The sequence below is a fragment of the Parasteatoda tepidariorum genome, chromosome 9 (assembly GCF_043381705.1).
Source record: "Parasteatoda tepidariorum isolate YZ-2023 chromosome 9, CAS_Ptep_4.0, whole genome shotgun sequence".
Lineage (NCBI taxonomy): Eukaryota > Metazoa > Arthropoda > Arachnida > Araneae > Theridiidae > Parasteatoda > Parasteatoda tepidariorum.
Genome location: NC_092212.1, coordinates 89,821,522 through 89,842,004, shown reverse-complemented (window position 1 = coordinate 89,842,004; position 20,483 = coordinate 89,821,522). Strand labels below are relative to the sequence as shown.

Below are 20,483 nucleotides of genomic sequence, written 5' to 3'. Positions count from 1 at the left end.
AATATGCAAGTGCAAATTTTTTTAAATAATATAATACATTCGAGTTGAACTGTAAGAAATTGCATTGACAGTTACAGTAGTAACTCTAATGAATGTATAAAAATATAGTTTTTATATAGTATATAAAGTTATTATATCATTAATTAATAAAGTATATAATTAAATAAGTCATAAATTAAATTTGTATATAAAGTTGTTTGTTTCGGGGAGATTTCCGTATCGTGATCAGTGGCAGAATAATCCCCAAGTCCTGGAAACTTCTGAGAAACTAAAAAGAAACATCACAAAAAGGGACCAACTCAAAAGGTATAACTCGTAGCTACCTCCGAGCAAACATCTACATGTTTTTTTTTTTTTAATTTCAATTTTAAAATCTCTTTGGCACCTTGGCGATAATAGTAGTTGACACTACAGATCATGATACAGAAATATCCCTTTTTATATCAAATCTTTGATTCAATTATTCGTAGCCAAAGTGTACATATTATTAGAAACTTTAATTTTGCGTACTCAATTAGTTACCTTAAAATTACTTATCTTACCACTCAATTACTTACCTTAAAATAGAAAAAGCTTCGCTATTTTTTAAATTTTTTGTTATTACCCTTCTCTTTACAGGTAATCCTGATTATTGGATTTTCAAGCATGTTCCACAATTTAATAAGCAGTATTTTTCCCCATGAAATTGATTAGAACTCTTATACAAAAAGATATTCTATTATTAAAAAAGCACTGATAAACAGATTTTTTTAAATAATTTAAAAAAAACATGCACATATATTTTAAAATAAATTTGATTTTTATTAAATAATAAATACCTTCTGAAACGTTAAAATTTTACATACATTTAATGGTGTTAAAAAAAAAGAGCATTTTTTAAGCTTAAAATGAAAAACCAAATTTTTTGTTATCTTGGTGAAACTTTGTAATCATAATTTTAAAATGTTACTAATAAAAGTTAGACAAAGAAAGGTTTCATTAGTAAGAATTCAGGTAAACAAACTTGTAACCAAAGAATAATAAAGCAATAAAGTCAGAAAGATGACCCAGACAATTTAATTTAATTTAATTTTTTTAAATAATTAATTCAATTATTCTTTATGAAAAGTGTCATTACAAGTAGCAATTAATCGAAAAAAGTAGAAAAAATAAAATTTAAAAACATAATAAAAATATCCTAGAGACGACAAAAATTAAATGAAAGGTGGCTAATGATAATTTTTTAATAATTCATTTCAGTTTTAATATTGTTAGTAACACGGTAGCAATGAGAGCCAATATCGATAAGACTCTGTTCCAATCTGCAGAAAATGTGAGACAAAAATGTGCAATATCTGTCTCTGCTTTAACTGTCCCTCACTCACGATTTCAAACACCGAATTTTGTTGCAGCTCATAACAATAGAAGCTGTTTTCGACTGAACACTGTCTTGAGAAACTAGTATTGCTTAGCCTTTTGACACAGATGTCCTAAAGAAGTGTTCGTGGCCTGACAAGCCCTCATAGATGCTTAAGATGAGCAAGAATTGTGTAATTTGGTCTTCTAGCTATTTGCTTTTCTTGTTTTTAATTTTTTGCTTTGTTCTTAACTTCATGGAATTTTGGAATATATTTTTTGTGTTATTGGTTTTTTGATTTCAGTTAGTTGTTAAATAAATTAGGGTAATTTTCCATTTTGCCGGCACAGGCAATAAAGTTACTAATTGAAACTTAATGAGTGCAAGTAAATTCAACTGTTTTTTTATTATTTATAAGTGACTTTTTTTTTAAAAAAAAAGAACAAATAATAGGTAAATTAGCCAAAATTACTCGTGTTGGCAAAATGAAAAAGTACCTATATTAGTTTAAAGTTATTTCTGTCCTTTGTTCCATATTTTTCCAAATCACATGTTTAGTGTTTGTGCAAATCTTGGCTATCATAACCTAGTTTACTTCTGTATTGTAATGACAGGATTAAACTGATCAGGTAGAAACATAGTCTTGAGACTACCATATACCATTTCATGAAATACGACTCAATAAATTAACATTTATATGTATTTTTGTTGTATCTGTAGCAGGGTTCGTTGATTTAAATCAGCTTGATTTAAATCACGATTTAAATCATGATTAAAATCAAATGATTTTTTTAAAAAAATCATTGATTTAAATCAATTGATTTTTATATATATATTATATTGATTTTAAAAGTTAAAAAACAGTGCTTTAAATTATTGATACTTTTATTATTTTCTTTTCTTAGTTTTAAAATTTACTTTAAATAAATTGCTGCATTAAATTAATTTTAGTTAACGAAATTACTTTCTTTCTTGGTGTGTGTTAAACACATTTGAAATTACATGCTTAAAAATCTTTTGATTCTTAACATTGAAAGTACAGATTAAAGTAAATATTTAATGCTGTCTTAATATAGACTTGCATAGCTATAGAAAGTAAATAAACATGATTTTTTTTCAAAAAGAAAAAAAGCAAATGTTAATTAAAATTCTACCATTTGATTAAAAAAGCATGGAATTCTAATCTACATTATAGTTTATTGATGGAAATTTCTATATTTCTAAAGCTTGAGGCTATATTAAAAAGAAATTACCTTAATATGCCAAAAATAGAAAGAAAAAAAAAAGCTGAGTTCAGATATTTTTTCCTGATATAGTGTCATTCTTCCCTTTCAAAGTCTATTTGAAGCAGAAGGATTATTCACTGGTATTTTTTTTTCTCAAAATATGTTCACGGTATCTTTGAAATTATCAGATTTTCTTTTGTGAAAAAAATTTTCAATGAGTACATAGATTTTTTAAAAATGTTATTTAGCTTAACTTATGTATTTTTATATAGGATTAAAAATGAATATTTTAACATAAAAATATATAGATTGAATATTTATTTTTTGATGAATGACAACATTTATAAACACAATCTGTTGCATTTATTTTGCCATTTTATAAATCAAGAGAAAAAAGAAAGAGATCACAATTTTAAATTAAAATTATGGTGTGCTAATTGAAACTTTGTGTTACTAGTTAAAGTAGTATTCTTTAAATTATCTTTTTTATCTTGTCTTTTAATTTCAATCATGCCTTTGTATTAAAATGGTCGCTATGCATTATAATGAAAAATTATTTTAATAAGTTAGAGCTTCTAAAATGTTGTTATGATATAGTTTTAATATTAATTTAATTTTGATTAAACATTTATAAAGTTTTTTTAATCATAAATTAAAGCTCTTATAGTGTATTTGAATAAAAATCAAAAAAATCTGATTTAAATCAAAAAAATCCGATTTAAATCAAAATAATCCGATTTTTTTGATTTTTTTTAAAAAAATCAAAAAAATCACGAACCCTGATCTGTAGGCAGTATATGTCAGTAGATAAGTGTAGGTAGATTGAATTGACTCTTTGGTTGTGACTTAAAGTGTTTGAACATATATCTTAGTCAATTAATTAAGTACAGAAAGTATTAACACTTAAATTTATTATAAATATGAAAGTAAGCAGCTACATTTATGATGATTCTGGCAGATTTTAATTTCAACTATTAAGTGGTAGATAAAATTTTAAAAAAAAGAAAGAAAATGCTTAATAGTAGGGTGACCTGGGGTAATTCACGATCACTCTGTTTCTGGGGTAAATAATGATAACCTAAGTTTTTTTTTAAAAATATTATTTTTTTCTAAATTAGAGACATGGACAAGAATGCTTGTACACTTTACTAAGGTATAACTACATTTGCTTAATAATAGTTTTTTGTTTAATCCAACAAAATATATGTATCTTTTAAACTGCTTTCTGTATTTTCCATTTCAAAGATGGGTTTCAAAAAGTGCACATTTCTGCAAAGATCTCCCTCCTTCTCTTAATAATAAATGTTTTGAGTTACTTTCTTTTTCTTTGATATGAAAATAGCGTAAGCTCTAGTTTAATTGTTTCACATCTACTGTAAACATTCTAATTTATTATAGGAAATTATATCAAATGTTGCCCCCTACAGATGGGGTAATTATTGATCACTGGGGTAATTCTTGATCATGGTCATTTCTTTTCATAAATAGTATTAAAATAAGCTAATAAATAGCCAGGGGTCTGTCTAGGTTTTTCTGAGAGGTACCTATTTTGTGAAAATTTAGACATAATTTTCGAAAAATTAAAAATTATATTTAAAAATCCAATACAAAAATATGGCAAGAATATGGAATTAAATTTAAATCTCTGTTTCCACAATTTCCGTAAAATTTTAGAAGTAGACCATGAATTTTTTTATGTGAATTACTGGTATGCAATAAATTGTTTTGCATGAAATTTCTAGCAGTTATATTGGATAATTATCAAATGTGCTCCTAAACTGGTTGTTTGAGTTATAGCTGTACTCAAGGGGTTATGTCTACTTAAGGTCTGATCAAAATTTCTTTTGAAAAATGTAGTTTCTGTTAATAAGTTTTTTGAATTTTTTTTAAAAATAAAAACAGCAACTTTGTATGAATGGTCTTCAAAACTTCTACAATTACGAAAATTAGAATTTTTGAACTTTGAGGAAGGGGTCTACTGTAAATTTTGACCACCTTACAGGGAATGAATAAATTATATGTAATAAATTTTTATTTGCCAACTAACTTTGCAATTGTAAAAATGTGAAGTATTTGCAGTAATAAAAAATGCAGCTTATTATAAAAAATAAATAATATTGCTTTAATATATAAATTATAACCTGAATGAAACTTCATGATTCTCATTTTGGTATTCACCATTCATTATTTTTGGATCATTTTATTTTATTCAGGTATATAATTTAGTAAAAATAACAGATTTGATGTTATATATTTGCTGAAAATATTGCAATATTTTATTTTTGTCTTGCAATCTTTTTTTTATGTACTAGTACTTTTTAAACATGGAAAGGCTGTCATTTTAAATTAAAATTACTTATAATGGTTTGTAATTTTTGAGGTAATTTTGGGTTGCTAATTATTTTCATACTTTGAACTTTTCTTTTGACAATCAAATGAAATAATGAATCATTGATGATATTAAACATAACTTTCAAGACATCTAAAAATGTATAGTAACAATTTGAAACACATTGGTGTACTTATTTATTGCAGAAAATTAATAATGAGTGTATTTAAAATTATTTTATTTCAAAAAGGCAACTTAAATCTCTACCAATTTTTCTTTAATCATAAAATGCTAAAAAGATTTGTAAACTTTCAATCTTACCTTATAATATAGAATCTGTTTCAAGATTTATGTTTTAACTATATTAAAGCATTGGCAATATTAAATCTGTGTCCAAAAAAGTTTTGACTCTTGCCTAATTATAACGTTTTGTAACATTTAAATTCAGGGTTAACACATATCATTGTGCTAAAAAAATAATAACAAATAGATTTGTTGAGATATGTGCGCTTACTCAATAAAGATCGAAGTCTGTGTCAAAGTTTTTTAAATGAAGGTATTTTTATTTTTTGAAATAATATGGCTTGTAATTTTCTTATCATTCTTTCTATTCATTTTTACTTTAAGATGATATTCAATAAAGATGATATTTCAATAAAAAGAATTGTCTACAATCAAGAAATACTTATGCTCCTTACATAAGCTTTCTTTCTTGTACATTGTACTGTTTTGTACATTTTTTTAGAAAGTAATCACTAATGTATCATTTAAAAGTATGTTTAACACTCAAAATTTTTCAATTTCAGTTTTGAGCTGCTACTCTTAATAATACTACATCTGATGCCATAAAATTGACTCTCCTTTTCATACTCAAAGCATTCTCTGATGTTCAATTTGTTATTGAGCAGAGGTAAATTTTTTTATAAATTTGTTTAAAATAGGGAAAATATTTAATATTGTTTTGCCTTGTATTATGATTTATCTTAAACTAAAAGTATAAAAGGATATTTTATTTTAAATGTGAGTTTTTTACCAATATCTTAGTTTTCTTTTAAATATCTTTTGTAATTTTTTATTTATCATTTCTATGTAATTTGCTAATAATATTTTATTTTGTTATTAAAATTAAGTTATCAAAACAAATTACTTGTTTGTAATTTGCTTTGAGGAAGCAGAACAGTATCTTTTGAATGGTGATGCTAATAATGAAAAAAAAAAATGTGGATTATGTACAGTTTGTGTAGAACACCTCAAACAATAATTTTGTGGTTATGCATCAGTTGATAAAAACATTGAAACTTGTTGGATCAAAAAGTAGTTGCAATATAATACCAATGAAGAGTGAACACAAACAATTAGAGCAAACATTTGCAGAAGGCCTGAAAATCTTTAAACCAATCAGGAGCTTTTTGTATTCTCAGGAATTTTCAGAAAATGAACTACAATCTGTAACAGCTGTTGAAAATTTATTGCTTGCCTAAAGAAAACCGAAACTTCCAAATACAGTGAAACCTCCTGTTATGGACACTTCTTCAAAACAGACGCCTCTCAATAAGGACATATTTTTAATTCTCAGGGAATCTTCTATGAAGAAACCGTTATGTACATACTCTACAAAGGGGACAGTCATTTTGGCCCTGAAATGTTATTTCTATCTCCTCAAACCGGACACTACTTTTTCTATATTTGAAAAAAAAAAAAAACTTTTTGCTTTAAATTGCAAGGAAAAAAAGCACAACTTTTCACCATTTTTGAGGCATGTAAATTTTTTTTGCCTTATCCATAACTAAAAATATTCTTAAACTATTTCACTACGGAAGAAGCAATTTTTCTCCTGTCACTTTGCCTTATCTTTGTAAAGAAAGGAGAGAAAATGATACTGTTGTTGTGATATAATTCGGACAACGAGATCTTTTAATCTTTTAATCTGGACCACACAGGTTAGGAGACCCCTCAAGTTGAAATAACATCTTTAATGCTCTCAATGCTTCTTACCCATTGAAAATTTCTTTAATTTTCTTATCAATTTGAAGACAGTATTTAACACAGCTGGGGTAAAAAAGTGAACAGAAGTATAATCTTTGAGGTGTTCCTATAAATGAATCATTTATTCAGACACTTGATAGCTGATCAATTGTGAATAATCAACTCCATAGATCCTCATGGCTTACAGGTAGGCATAGCTTTTTTCTCCTGCTAATCATGTGAGGTTTACTTTCAAAAAGGTATTAACCACGTTCCCTATCAAATAATAGTTAGGTGTAAGAGGATGTAAACCTAATAATTGAAAATGACTGAGTATTGAAAGCTCCTATTCGGTATCATATGTTTAACTGGAATATCTATGTTAGTAGGGAAATTATATTCATTTATGTGTAACTACATCTGGAATTATATATTCTCCCTCAAACCAGACTCAACATTCTTTTCTTTTTGAGTACCGGAGACTTGCAGAGATCTTAGAGGTCTCCAACTCCAAACTTTGTATCTATAGGCCGCCTGTTTTTACGGGCCTTCTAAGATATGCCACTACTAGGTCTGACTTGGTACAGCCTGTCCGAAAATCGGACTTCCACCAGACAGAGTTGTATCCTATTGCTCTGGCCACTATACATGAGCGATACCCTTGCCAGGAATGGCTGCAGGTTTTTACTGATGGATCCGTCACTTTTTCAACTGGTAGAGCTGGAGCCGGTGCTTACACCAAATATTTCAGCCTTAGAGAACCTCTTGACACTTGAGCAGATAATTTTGATCGAGAAGTGTTTGCAATCCTTATGGCTATTACGGCTATTGGTGAACCATCTGAACAAAACATTGTTATCTTTGTCGACTCTCAGGCTGCGATTCAGACCGTTTCTGAATATAATTTATACCCCTCTGAACTTGAATTTGAGTGTAAACAGCGCATCAGCTCTCTTCTTTGTTCTGGAAGAGAGGTAGTCCTTCAGTGGATCCCTGGCCATTGTGGTATGAACGGGCTGACATGTTAGCTAGAGAGGCTTCGGCATTGCATCCACCCTCTCATCCAGTTCCTCTTAGAAATGCAAGACGGCTTCTTAAGAGCAAATTCAGACACACAACAATATATCTGCTCTTGGGGACTTAGCTGATGGAAAATCCTGGGCTAGCCTTCTTGATGGCCAGCAGCTCTCTCATCTTTCCCTCCCTTCCCAAGGCTGAGGGAGCTGCTTGCCTTAGAATAATTACTGGGCATGACTACTTGCAGGCCCATCAATTTAGGATTAACCTGGTCAATTCACCTCTTTGTGTGCTCTGTAACACTTCGACTATGACTGGGGAGCATCTTTTTGATTGCCCCTCTCTTCTTGACATTCGTTCCTGTGATGTGATTCGTTCCTGTGATGATGTGCCCTCTCACCTTCTTGAGCTACTTCACTGTTGTATTGGACTGCAAGACGCCTTATGTATAAGAAGACAATAACGGGTTTAATTTTTTCAAAAAAAAAACATCTGGAATTATGTATTTATATCGAACTTCTTTATATATTCTTTTTTATCTTTCTTGAAGTTTAAAAAAATATCCTTGTAGATAGTTATTGTAGATTATTTAATTATTTCTACATCTTCCAAAATATTTTTTAAAAAATTTACGGTGTTAAACTTTATTATGGTACTGTATTGTAAATATGTTAATGCATTTATTTATCCTTTACTTCATACCGTAAGCCGACAAGGTGGCCGAGTGGTCAGCGTGCCTGACTGCGGAGTCGATGGTTGTGGGTTCGAATTGTGCTCAGGGCATGGATGTTTCTTTCTCTCTCTGTTTGTTCTATGTCCTTTCTCCTTTGTGTTATTGTGTGAATGTGGCCCTCCCTATAAATGGGTTTGTGGTTGTGTGATGTGGGCGACGCTGCTCCACCGCCGTGGTTTTGCCACCAGTGCCCACTGGGTAACAAGAAGAGAGTAGCAGTTCTAGCATTAGAGGCCAATAGGACAATACACCTCAAGTGCCCGACATTAAGAAAAAAAACAACAACAACTTTGTGCTATAAATATTTTTGCATAAATATTTTGAATAATGTTTTATATGTAAAAATGTTTTCGAATAATGTTTTTTTATGTTTTATATGTATAAATGTTTTATATGTATTAATTTTCATAAATTTCCAATATATTCTAGGCTAACTCTCATTCGTCATTTTTCTACACCTTTGATTTGTAAAGAATAGTCCCTTAAAAAAAGGATCAAATTGTAGATAGTTTGAATAGTAGCTTATGAAAATGATTATTTTAAACTAATTTCAAGTTTTTCTTATAAATTATAACTTTGATAACCGAGGTTTCTAAAAACGCTTAGCTGCCACCTCACTGAGTATTTTAAGAAAAACTTGATTCTATTTTATGCTTAAAACTCTGATCTTGACTGTTATTTTTTATTATGTAATCAGTGTTTAATGAGAAAAAATCTAAAATCAAAACAAACTTTAAGGTTTTTGCTTATAGGTTTTTATTGTTTTTACACTTTTACTTAAATCATGAATGTAATAAAAGTGTTCCTGTACTTGTTACTGTATAATATTTAAAATATGGAACACAAATTTTTCTGAAAGAGGTTTAAATTTCATTATTTTACTGTTATTTCACTAGTTAATTTTTCTACAGATAGCTGAATGTATCAACAGGTAAAATAAAAGTCTTTTAACCTAACTTCTTTTCAATAAAAAGTTTTTTTCTCTCCCTTGAAACCATTTTTTGATGTTAAGAAATTGTCTCCATGTATATTTTTATGTAGTTTTTAGCTCATGGTAATAGTAGTTCATAGTTATCAGAAATAGAGTGCTAATTTTGTGTATTTATCATTGTCCTCAATTGTTTTCTTTTTATTTAGTGACGGAAACATAAGGAGTCAAACCCACAGCTGCTGCTCCATCATCATTTTTGTATACCTGCTGTTTCAGCTATGTGAAAAGTAATTCTTTTTTTTTTCTTCTGCTAAACGAAATATGCTGTCAGTAATGAAAAAGAAGTCAGTAATGAGAAAGTTTCTTTGTATTTCTTTTAACCTTTAATAAATATTATTATTTTCATACAAAAAATTGTATTAATTGTAAATGTTACACATTATGTTTTGTTTCTCAAACTGAAAGTATGCCTGATTCATGAAAAAGTGTCACATTTATTAGTAATAAATATATTACTTTATTGTTTTTACACTTTTACTTAAATCATGAATGTAATAAAAGTGTTCCTGTACTTGTTACTCTATAATATTTAAAATATAGAACATAAATTTTTCTGAAAGAGGTTTAAATTTCATTATTTTACTGTTATTTCACTAGTTAATTTTTCTACAGATAGCTGAATGTATCAACAGGTAAAATAAAAGTCTTTTAACCTAACTTCTTTTCAATAAAAAGTTTTTTTTTCTCCCTTGAAACCATTTTTTGATTTTAAGAAATTGTCTCCATGTAGGGGAGAGTCGGGTAGCCCCGCCCAGCGGGTACCCCCGCCTACTGTCAATTTCATATGTATAGAATATTTTTTCAAGTCAATGGGCCATCGGACATTAATTGTTAGATTAAAAAAAGATTATTTTCAAAGTTTCAAGTATTTATGCAGCTGGTAACATGGTAAACAATAGTTTGAAAAATTGTTGAATACAGTAGTCATGAAATTAAGAAAAATTGGTTGAATGTTTCGATTAAACTTCATTTTAATACTAAAAAAATAATTTTTTCTATACATACAGCATTAAAGTATGTAGTCTTAAGTTTAATTTGCACAAAGAAAGAAGTTTGTATGTAAAAAATTGTTCGAGTAATTACAAATTTACAAAAAAATTGGATTTCGGGTAGCCCCGCTCACATGAATGTCGGGTATCACCGCCCAATTTTATTTCGTCGATAAATGTACGGTTGCAAAGATTATTATTTTATTGCTTCAAATTTGAATGTTATATGCATTTTTAACAACAAATATATGTTTTAATATTATATGAAACATAAATTTATATATTTAAAAATGAAAAATTAAATATTTTTAAAATGTAATTGATATATCCAAATTAAATTTAATATCAAGAAATCATAAATATTATGATAAGCTATTTGCTTACTTATTTATTTTCACTTATTTGTGAACGAATCAATCTACAGAAGCATTTGAATGCAATCAAAATACAAAGTGAATTTGTAATTTTATAAGAAGTATTTTATATTAAGTTTATAAGAAGAGATCAACCAAATAAGTTTATATTGAAAAACAACTATTGTTATTAATTATTGTTACTTAAATTAAATTATTTTCATTAAATATTTAATATAAATATATATTAATATTATAATATATTAATATACATTAATAATGATAAAAGGTATGACATTTGTTGTTATTAAATGATAGAATTCACTAAAAGTATATAAATATGTAATAAATAAAATAATTTTGTGATAAAAATGATAAATGAGGTTTATCTATTGTCAATACATTGGTCATTCTCATTTACACCTGAAAAAATAGCCAAAAAACACAATTTTTGTAACTGGGCGGGGCTACCCGACACATTTTGAAAAGAGCTGAAAAACATGTTTTTTTAAATTTCTATTTTTTTAAGTTTAACTATTCTTTTTTTGGTTTATTCTTTTTGCATTATTTAATTAGATGATAAAACAATAGAAGCATACAAAAATGTTGATTATTACTCCGTATTATACAGAAATATAAGCAATACTCCTTAAGTGAGCGGGGCTACCCGACTCTCCCCTATATTTTTATGTAGTTTTTAGCTCATGGTAATAGTAGTTCATAGTTATCAGAAATAGAGTGCTAATTTTGTGTATTTGTCATTGTCCTCAATTGTTTTCTTTTTATTTAGCGATGGAAACATAAGGAGTCAAACCCACAGCTGCTGCTCCATCATCATTTTTGTATACCTGCTGTTTCAGCTATGTGAAAAGTAATTATTTTTTTCTTCTTCTGCTAAACGAAATATGCTGTCAGTAATGAAAAAGAAGTCAGTAATGAGAAAGTTTCTTTGTATTTCTTTTAACCTTTAATCAATATTATTATTTTCATACAAGAAATTTTATTAATTGTAAATGTTACACATTATGTTTTATTTCTCAAACTGAAAGTAAGCCTGATTCATGAAAAAGTGTCACATTCATTAGTAATAAATATGATTTATGAATTTTTTTTCAAAAAGAAAATATTGTGTTAAAAATTTTGATTTTCATGAAACACACTTTGACACACTCTTTAAATGTGTTTCATGAAATAACTAGTTTTTCTCTTAATTCAAACCATAAAAAATGTCACTGTTCCCTTCAGCATTTTTTATTATTTGTTAGATAAATTCTTTCAAAATAAATTTCGACCATGAGGAAATGTTTATTAGTTGACTCTTTTAAACATTGATATCTGTATAATTTTAAATAATATTCTTTTTGATTAACTTATTACTTATTAACTAAATTTTATTTTACCTGTTGAAAAAATTTTCATATTTCATTTTAATTTTTTTTCTAAGGAAAATTATTAACCTTATTGATTTATTTTTAACTTTTTTTAGAATTTTAAAAATAGGAATTAAAAAAAAATTAATAGTTCTTTCTTATTTTGCATTTTTACAGCTTGTTGCAGGCCAAGACTCTCTCCCTAAGTTTCTTTTATTGGGAATGATCTACTGTTACAGTTTTCCAATGGTTGATCCCAATTTTATGTGACATTTTTTCAACTGTATCAAGTCACCTCATGTTTGGTCTGCCCGTTTGCCATTTTTTTTTTCTTTAGGTTTAAATTATTGTACCTGTAAATATGTCCAAGTTATCTTAATTGATATACCTTTTTAGTTTTCACAATGTTTGGTTATTATACTCCAGACATTAATTTTTTGACAGTGCCAAATATTTTTTATTCAAATATTTTTTTTTCTCTCAGAACTTGTTTTCCTTTGTTTTGTTCATAGTCCAGAATGCGCTTCCTCACATAATTATTTGTTTTACTAAAGTTTTATATTGATAAGTCTTTAATTTATGCTTAAGTTTTTTAATTTAAAGTGATTTCTTAATCCATATTAACATTTGATTGCTATATTTAATCAATTATTCTAATATTTAAACTGTTATACTGAGTCTTTAATAACTTTTTCCAATGACATGGAATCTCACTCCTATAGATATTCGTATGAGTTTTACTTTGTCTAGTTTTACCTTGCATTTAACTCTATTAAGAGTCATCTTAGTAAGATTTCTCTAGTTTCATGGGTATTTCTAAGTCGAGTATTGCATAATATAATTTTGTTCTTTCTATGCCATCATATGTTGTCTTAAAGTCAAAAAATTTATGGTATGTATAAATATTAATTTCTTTCCTTTTTTCCCCAGATTTGTATGATTGTGTGCATCTGGTCTTGATATTTCGTTTTTTAATCCCCATTGATAATTTTTGAAGGCTTTTGCAATGTATGGTAATAGTCTGTGGTATAAAATGTTTGGTAGGATCTTAAATGCTTTGTTTAAAAGGGTGATTACTCTGTAGTTGCTACACTCTTAAATTTGTCTCTTTTTTATGTCTTGAACGCATGGCCCTATACTCCCATTCAATGGGCATTTGTTTCATGGTCTTGACACAGATTTTAATTGTTTGTGTTCTTATATATAAACAAACATAACTTTTAGTTTTTTACTCTCCAATGATAATGGAAGAACTGTAACTGTTATGGTACCAGAACGACATATGAAAGTAAGAACAGCTTAAAGATTAAATTTATCTTTTTACCACAAAACAATTTATTTTTAAAGACAATTTAAATTTTTTTTTGTATGAAACACTTGCATCACATTCATTATTTCAAATGTGTCATATATCATATCCTAGATTTAATTTGAAGTGTTCACCATGGTCATGTAAAAAATTTTGCATAAAATTTTATTTTTAAGAAATTCTTGTTTGTCTAACTCTTAATGGGGGTAAAATATTCCTACCAGATCTAGTATTAAAACTAGCTTATTGTTTCTCATTATTATTTTCTGGATAATAAATCCTGGCTATCATAGATTATCGTATATCACATCTCAATGTTGCAACTTTCATCACATTGGTATTAAAATAAGTAGAATTTTATGGGTTTCCTTTGATGTAAATTGAATTGTTTGCTCATGTTCTGTTATTGCATGAGGAAAACAATTCAGATACCTGAACACATTCATATATAATCTACATAGATCTTTTGTTACTCTAAATTCCTTCTTTCTCTATCCAAGTTGATATCAACTATTGTAATCAATAACAAAGCTACATAGTCAGTTTTTAATGGTTTACATTTTGTAATTAATAGAGAATTTAAGTTATTTTCATATCAAGACTATTAACTTATTTTATGACCATTACATCAAAGAATTTTTTAAACCATATATGAAAACTAGTGCCTTAAAGTTGCTTTTAAATTACATTTACAGTTTTCTTATGAAATTAAATCAAGTGATTTATTCTGTTAGTCTTTATATTATGTAATCAATTATCCTTTTACTCAAAAGAAAAAAAATGATTGAGAATAACATAAAAATTTATTTAAAAAAATTTACTTTACAAGAACTAAACAATAAAAAATATATATATTTATTTCTTTTAAAAATAATTTTGATTTTAAATCATGAAATCTAATTTCATTGCAAATAATATCATGTTAGTGCTATGCGAAGAATTATATTTAGCTGTTTTTATTAATTTGCTTATTAATTTGCTTTCCTCTTTACTTTAATTTGTTACCTACTTGAAAGATGTTATGATTTATATACTTTTTGCTGTAATTGTTTAAAAATAACAAGTAATCAATTTTTTTTAAAATTGGATTTTGAAAGCTCCAAGCATCCTCTTTGCTATATTCTGTGAATTTCTTTGGGCACAATAAAACATCATGCACTATTCATAAAGACCACTAAGATCTATTTGAAATTTTTGTTAATAAATTATTGACTAATTGAAATAAAATGATATAACTGAAATGTGTGTATGCGTTGGACATAGTGTTCTGTCCGGGCACAGAATCCATAAAGGCCAGTAAAGGTTTATTTAAAGTTTTGCTCGATAAATTATTGAATTATAGTTGAAATATTATATTACCACAACACCAGACCATGTAGTGAAGAACAGCAAAATGACAAGTTCCTTATGAGAACCAAACTGGTCGCCAATGCTAATTACAGATATTTCTGATACATTGATTTTAGTGTTTTCATTAAAAATATGTATTAAATAAATAATTTACTCAATTTTTTTTAAATATTGCTTCTTGAAGTTTATTTTTCTTTAAAAAATTTTTTCTTTTAAAAGAAAATCAGTAAAAATCATTAATTTATGATAATAAATTTGTAACTCTCTAATAATCACAGTTTTATCCCTATCATTAAAAGAAAGAATTAGTGACACAGTCGTGATAAGTATGTAAGTTACAAGACATGGAAAAATAATAATTTGAGTTGACATAGTTATGTTTTAGAACGATATAATGTGTTTTTTTTTTCCTTTAAGAAATAGTTTTAAGAAGTTTATTAATGATAAAATAAAAGCAAAATGGGAACAACAGTGATGTGCAATACAAGTATTTTTTCTTTTAAGCTGATTTGGGTGCAAAATTCTTGAATCTATAGTCAAAAATTTACAATGTTTCACTTGTACAGAAAGAGTAATGGAATCATACAATCATTCATTCCTGTGTGATTTATTATGCAGGTTTTTAATGTTCAATTTGATAATATTAATTGTAACAGACGATAACAAAAAATAAACTAAGGCAGCGCTTTTCTAATGACTTATGCAAATGTGAAAAATTTATTAAAAACTGCAATAAACATTTCTAGCAAACTTAACATTTAGCAACCAAAGTTTTCACAATAAATAATTAACATATTTAGTGCTTAGTTGGAAATTTACTTTAATTATCTGACTCTAAGTTTGGGGATAGGAAACAGAAGTGAAACTTTACTCAATAAAATGTAATACCTTTTAAATATGCAATTGAAAGAAAAGATGAAAACTTTTTTTTATGAGGAAAAGAGATTAAATAAAATAAAAAGGCACCAATTAAAACACTTTGAAAAGGTGTGAATGAAAAAAGTCCATTTCCCCCCCTTAAAAATTCACATATCATTAAAATATAATTAAAAAATTCATATGCTTTTGCATTCTTACAATAAATTCTTTGTTTTATGGTTTATAAGTGAAAAAACATTATTATATGACTCCTCCTAAATATAAATTGCATAATTATAAAAACAAAATTCTTCATTTGATGAAACTAAGATTTCTTTTTCCTTCATATTACTTAAAAAATTCCTTTGTGTTAACTTATCTGATCTGGATCCTTAATTATATATTGAGTGTATATAAAATTATTGAATCTAAGTTTAGAAAATGTGCAACTCTTCCAACTGAATTTCGTATAATGTCTTGATTTCAGTTAGCCTTAAAAAGTTGAAAAATAGCTTTGAAAAGTCTCTCAAAAAGCTTAAATAATGTGGCCTAAAAATATAAATTATGTAATTCAAGAAATGTTACAAATATATAGAAATACTTATAATTTTAGTTTTATTTACTGAATATTATTATTCTTTAAAATCTATTTTTATTTTAACAATAAAAGGGGCATTTAAGTAACTCCTCTCACAAAATTGTATTTGCTTATTTTTCAGCAAATAAAAGAAGCTTTCAGAAATATGTCATTATATCTAAGTTTTAATTTAAATAAAATATTGTGTGAATGAATAACCTCTTTTTTTGAAATTATTTTATTTACTGACTAGATAGAGTTATGACCTTAATCATGTCTAACATTCTTTAAATAGGAATTAAATTCACGAATTTAATAGATTTCTATAATATTAAATTAAATTGTTTTATATTTTATTAACTGTAAATATGAATTTCATATACCTTTTTTTTGCATTATATATTGTATCATATTGCATTCTCTAACTAAAAATTACAAATTTGTTACTATTGTATAGCATCAGCATTTAATCACAAAGTGATGCAGAACTTTTTACCATAATATTATGTTAAAAATGTTTACACTAGCTTTATATCTTCTTACAAACCTTCTTTACTAAACTAAATCATTTTAAAATAATTTAGGTACTTAAAGGTAAAGCTCTGGCAGAAGTATTTGGGATTAATCTGCATTATTTTTATATTTATTTAAATACCGATTAAATGTTTGTTAGGAAACAATTAGATACTTTTATTTTAAAATCAAATCTATCAATGGTTTTCTACTTCTTCTTCTCATTTGCACCACAGCCCAGGATGGGCCTTGGCCTTCTCAACAAGCCTATGCCAAGACATTCTTCCCTCAGCCAAGGTTCTCCAGTTAATTATCTTTAAAATTTGTAGGTCCTTTTCAAGGCAGTCTAAAAATCTTAGGTTTGGTCGTCCTCTTTTTCTTGTACCTGTTGGCCTGGCACAGAAAACTTTTTTGGTTGTCCTGCTATCCTCTATTCTTATAATATGGCCTGCCCATTTAATCCTTTGAATTTTGATAAATTTAATAAATCAAGGGTTTTATTATGTTAAAATAAATACAGTTTCCTAAATATCCAAATTCTTTTCCCATATGTTTTAGTCAGACATAGTTTCTAAATCTGTTTAACTTTGTTGTTTAATGTATGTAATAATGTAAGATTTTAACTTGATTTTTATGATCAATCAATAGCATTAGTTAGATGCTTGATGAATTCAACATTCTGCTCTTGTTGAAAATTCAAGATTCTGCCCGTGTGTGAATTAGACTTCCAAATCTTATGACTTTTAAAGTTTAAAAAGTAAGACCTTTAAATTTGATTTTTATTTAAATATTTCATGAAAAATCTTATTTTAAGGCAACAAATAAGTTTAATTGAAGCTATTTGAGTGAAAGAATTTATAGTACATATCCTTATTTTACTGAGAAAATTATTTTTGTGAATAATTTTCATTTCATGGATGTTTGTCCCCACATATAAATAATCTTACACTCTAGTTATAAGTTTGTTTATTTCTACTCACTGTTGTTCATAATTGAAATTTTTTTTTGTATGGCCTTAAGCTTTCAAAATATTCAGGTATTGCCAGTTTTTTGATCATTTAAAATTGTTATTATTGTTATCGTATTATTAAAGAGCTAATTTCGAACCAATCAAAATTTTAATCAAAATTTAAGTTGATTTCTATATTGTGACCTATCACTATACTGTCTCAAAACCTGGTGAGCATTTTTGGTTTATGATGTTATTTTTTACACATACTGTAGCTCATTTGTAAACTGATTGTTACAACTGCATTTTGCCCCTCAAATTCTTTCCCATTTTTATTCTTACTCAGGTATCACAACACCAAAATACTGCATTGATCTCTCTTCCTTTCTACTGTTATTTATTTATTTATTATTATTTTTTGTGGCAGATTTTATTTATAGCATTGTGATTTTTCCTATTTTGAGTATGTAATGTTTAAATTTGACTCAGTATGTCCAATTCAGATTATTATGCATTAAATTTCATCACAAACCAAGTGTCAAGTGGCTTTGGGGACTATCTTGTTTAATACAGCATAGTAAATTGTTTTTAATTCTCCATTTCAATTTATCATCATTTTTATGATCAGTATTACAGTTTTAAAAAGTTAATATGTGAAATAACTATATATTTTAGCTAATCTTTCACAGAATATTTTTACAATATGTTTCAATTTGTAAAAATTCATTAGGATAATATTTTTGATGAAACATAATAATTTTTTTTAAGCTTCTTGATAAAATCCATCTGTCTTAATTTATATTATCTGAAATTTACAACAATGTCTGAGTGATCAAACAAACTGAGCTATAACTATGAAGGACGGTGGCAGGCCTACACACAGTTGCTTGTTGATGGTTAAAAGCTTGTATGGGATTGAAAGGCAAAAATTGTGTGTATTGTTTACCACATTGAAACCGTTGTGCTGTTGGTCACAAAATTAAGGGACCTCCACCACCCATTGACCCACAATAAGTTGTTGCAGAAATGCTTTGATTTTACAACAAAGTGAAGGACATCTATTGTTGGATTTTGAAGTATTATTTTAACTTTTGATTTCTTCCTTAATTTGACAAATCTGTTTATCTTAATTTCAAGCATTGATTTTTCAAAAGAAAAAAAAACCTATTTATTACTATTGAAAAATATTTTAAAGCTCATATTAATCTTTTTTTCAGTACTGTTGTGAAGGCTCATTGGGATGAAACTGTAAAGAAGCTGTTACATAAAGTTGAAAAAATGTCGTAAGAAATACTAACATTTTAGTTTTCAAAGAACAGTTTTAAAGTTTACATTTAAAGTATGGTATAGTTTTTATATGTTTGTTTCTTAAGTAAATTATGATACAATGTAATAAAAATAAAATGTGAAATTAATCACTCTTGAAGTTTACTTTTTTACAATGTATGAAATCATGTAATTTGGATGGGGATATTTAATATAGTATTCTATATTTATAATATTTTACTATTCTCTAATGTTATGTAAACTTTTATTCTAACCTTTGTATATTGGGTTAAACTGTGTTAAATTAAAAGATATTCGTGTTGATATCTGGAATTGCGCGTGTGTATACAAAAAGTTTTCTTCCTTCCATACATCGCTTTTTTTTCCATATTAGTTTTCACAAATTCTACCCCACACTAGTAATTTTTTATTGTATTAATTAAGTAAGTAATCAGTAGTAAAACTGATGACAAAAAGAATAATTTTTCTTTATCAAGCAATTTGAATTTGATTTGCATAATTTAGAATTCAGATATTAAAATATACTGGCACTTTAATTATAAATCTCACTTATGTAGCATCATGTAAAATTATTAAAGATAATATTTTATTAGTTTCTAAGCTTCATTTTTTGACATTAAGGGTGCTATTACATGGTGCGTAGCATTTTTAAAAAGTACTTAAAGGTGCTCATTTTTGATTTACGTTTTTTAAAGGCCCTTAAATGTGCTTTTTTTTATTTGGGTTTGTAAAAAGTGCTTAATTTTCTACCTTTTGAAAAGAGATTTTTTCTTTGTCATGTCAATTGTCGTTATAAATTACAAAAAAAATCTATGATTTTCACATTTCTCTCTGCAATATTTATCTGAAACTAGCTGTTTTTATCACGATTATGTAAATTTTTTGAAAATGTTTTTAGATTTTATGATTATAAAATAAAGAACTTTAAACGATATGAAAAAAATAATTTTTATTACTGTACAGATCCTAATTATGAATTTATTTTTTTTTGGAAAGGGATTAAAAATATTTTTTGAGTGCTTAAAGGTACTTAAAAGATGCTTATTTTTTGTTGAAAAATCTAGCTATGTATTATGTAAAAATGAATAGGAATTCATAAGAATAAAATTGAATCAATTAGCAAAGTTTTGAGATGGTCACCATCCCGAAAATTGTTTTCATCATTACATTTGTTTTTGTCATTATATTTAAAAACATTTTTATGCCATCATATTTTTGCAAATTGCTTTCTTCATCAAATTAAAACATCCATTTTTAAATATCCATATTTGTAATTGAATACTTTATTTTTTTATTGCTTTGTTAGATTATATTTGAAACAGACAAGTGAT

General features: G+C 26.8%; 1 protein-coding gene and 1 long non-coding RNA gene across 5 annotated transcripts in view; both read left to right on the top strand.

Annotated features, from left to right (window-relative positions):
• The window catches only part of LOC122272569 (uncharacterized), a 568,266-nt gene that overhangs the window by 260,859 nt on the left and 286,924 nt on the right, over nucleotides 1-20,483 (top strand). The gene's annotated exons all lie outside the window — the stretch shown is intronic.
• On the top strand, nucleotides 158-19,283 carry LOC122271536 (uncharacterized). 4 transcript variants are annotated; one of them, XR_006226423.2, is made up of 6 exons: nucleotides 158-306; nucleotides 5,698-5,801; nucleotides 9,744-9,824; nucleotides 11,730-11,810; nucleotides 17,565-17,673; nucleotides 19,083-19,283. It is a non-coding gene; the product is annotated as an uncharacterized lncRNA (long non-coding RNA). The 4 variants fall into 4 exon arrangements; XR_011637618.1 differs by lacking the exon at nucleotides 158-306 and adding an exon at nucleotides 12,487-12,614 and having other exon boundaries at nucleotides 4,411-5,801; XR_011637617.1 differs by lacking the exon at nucleotides 158-306 and having other exon boundaries at nucleotides 4,426-5,801.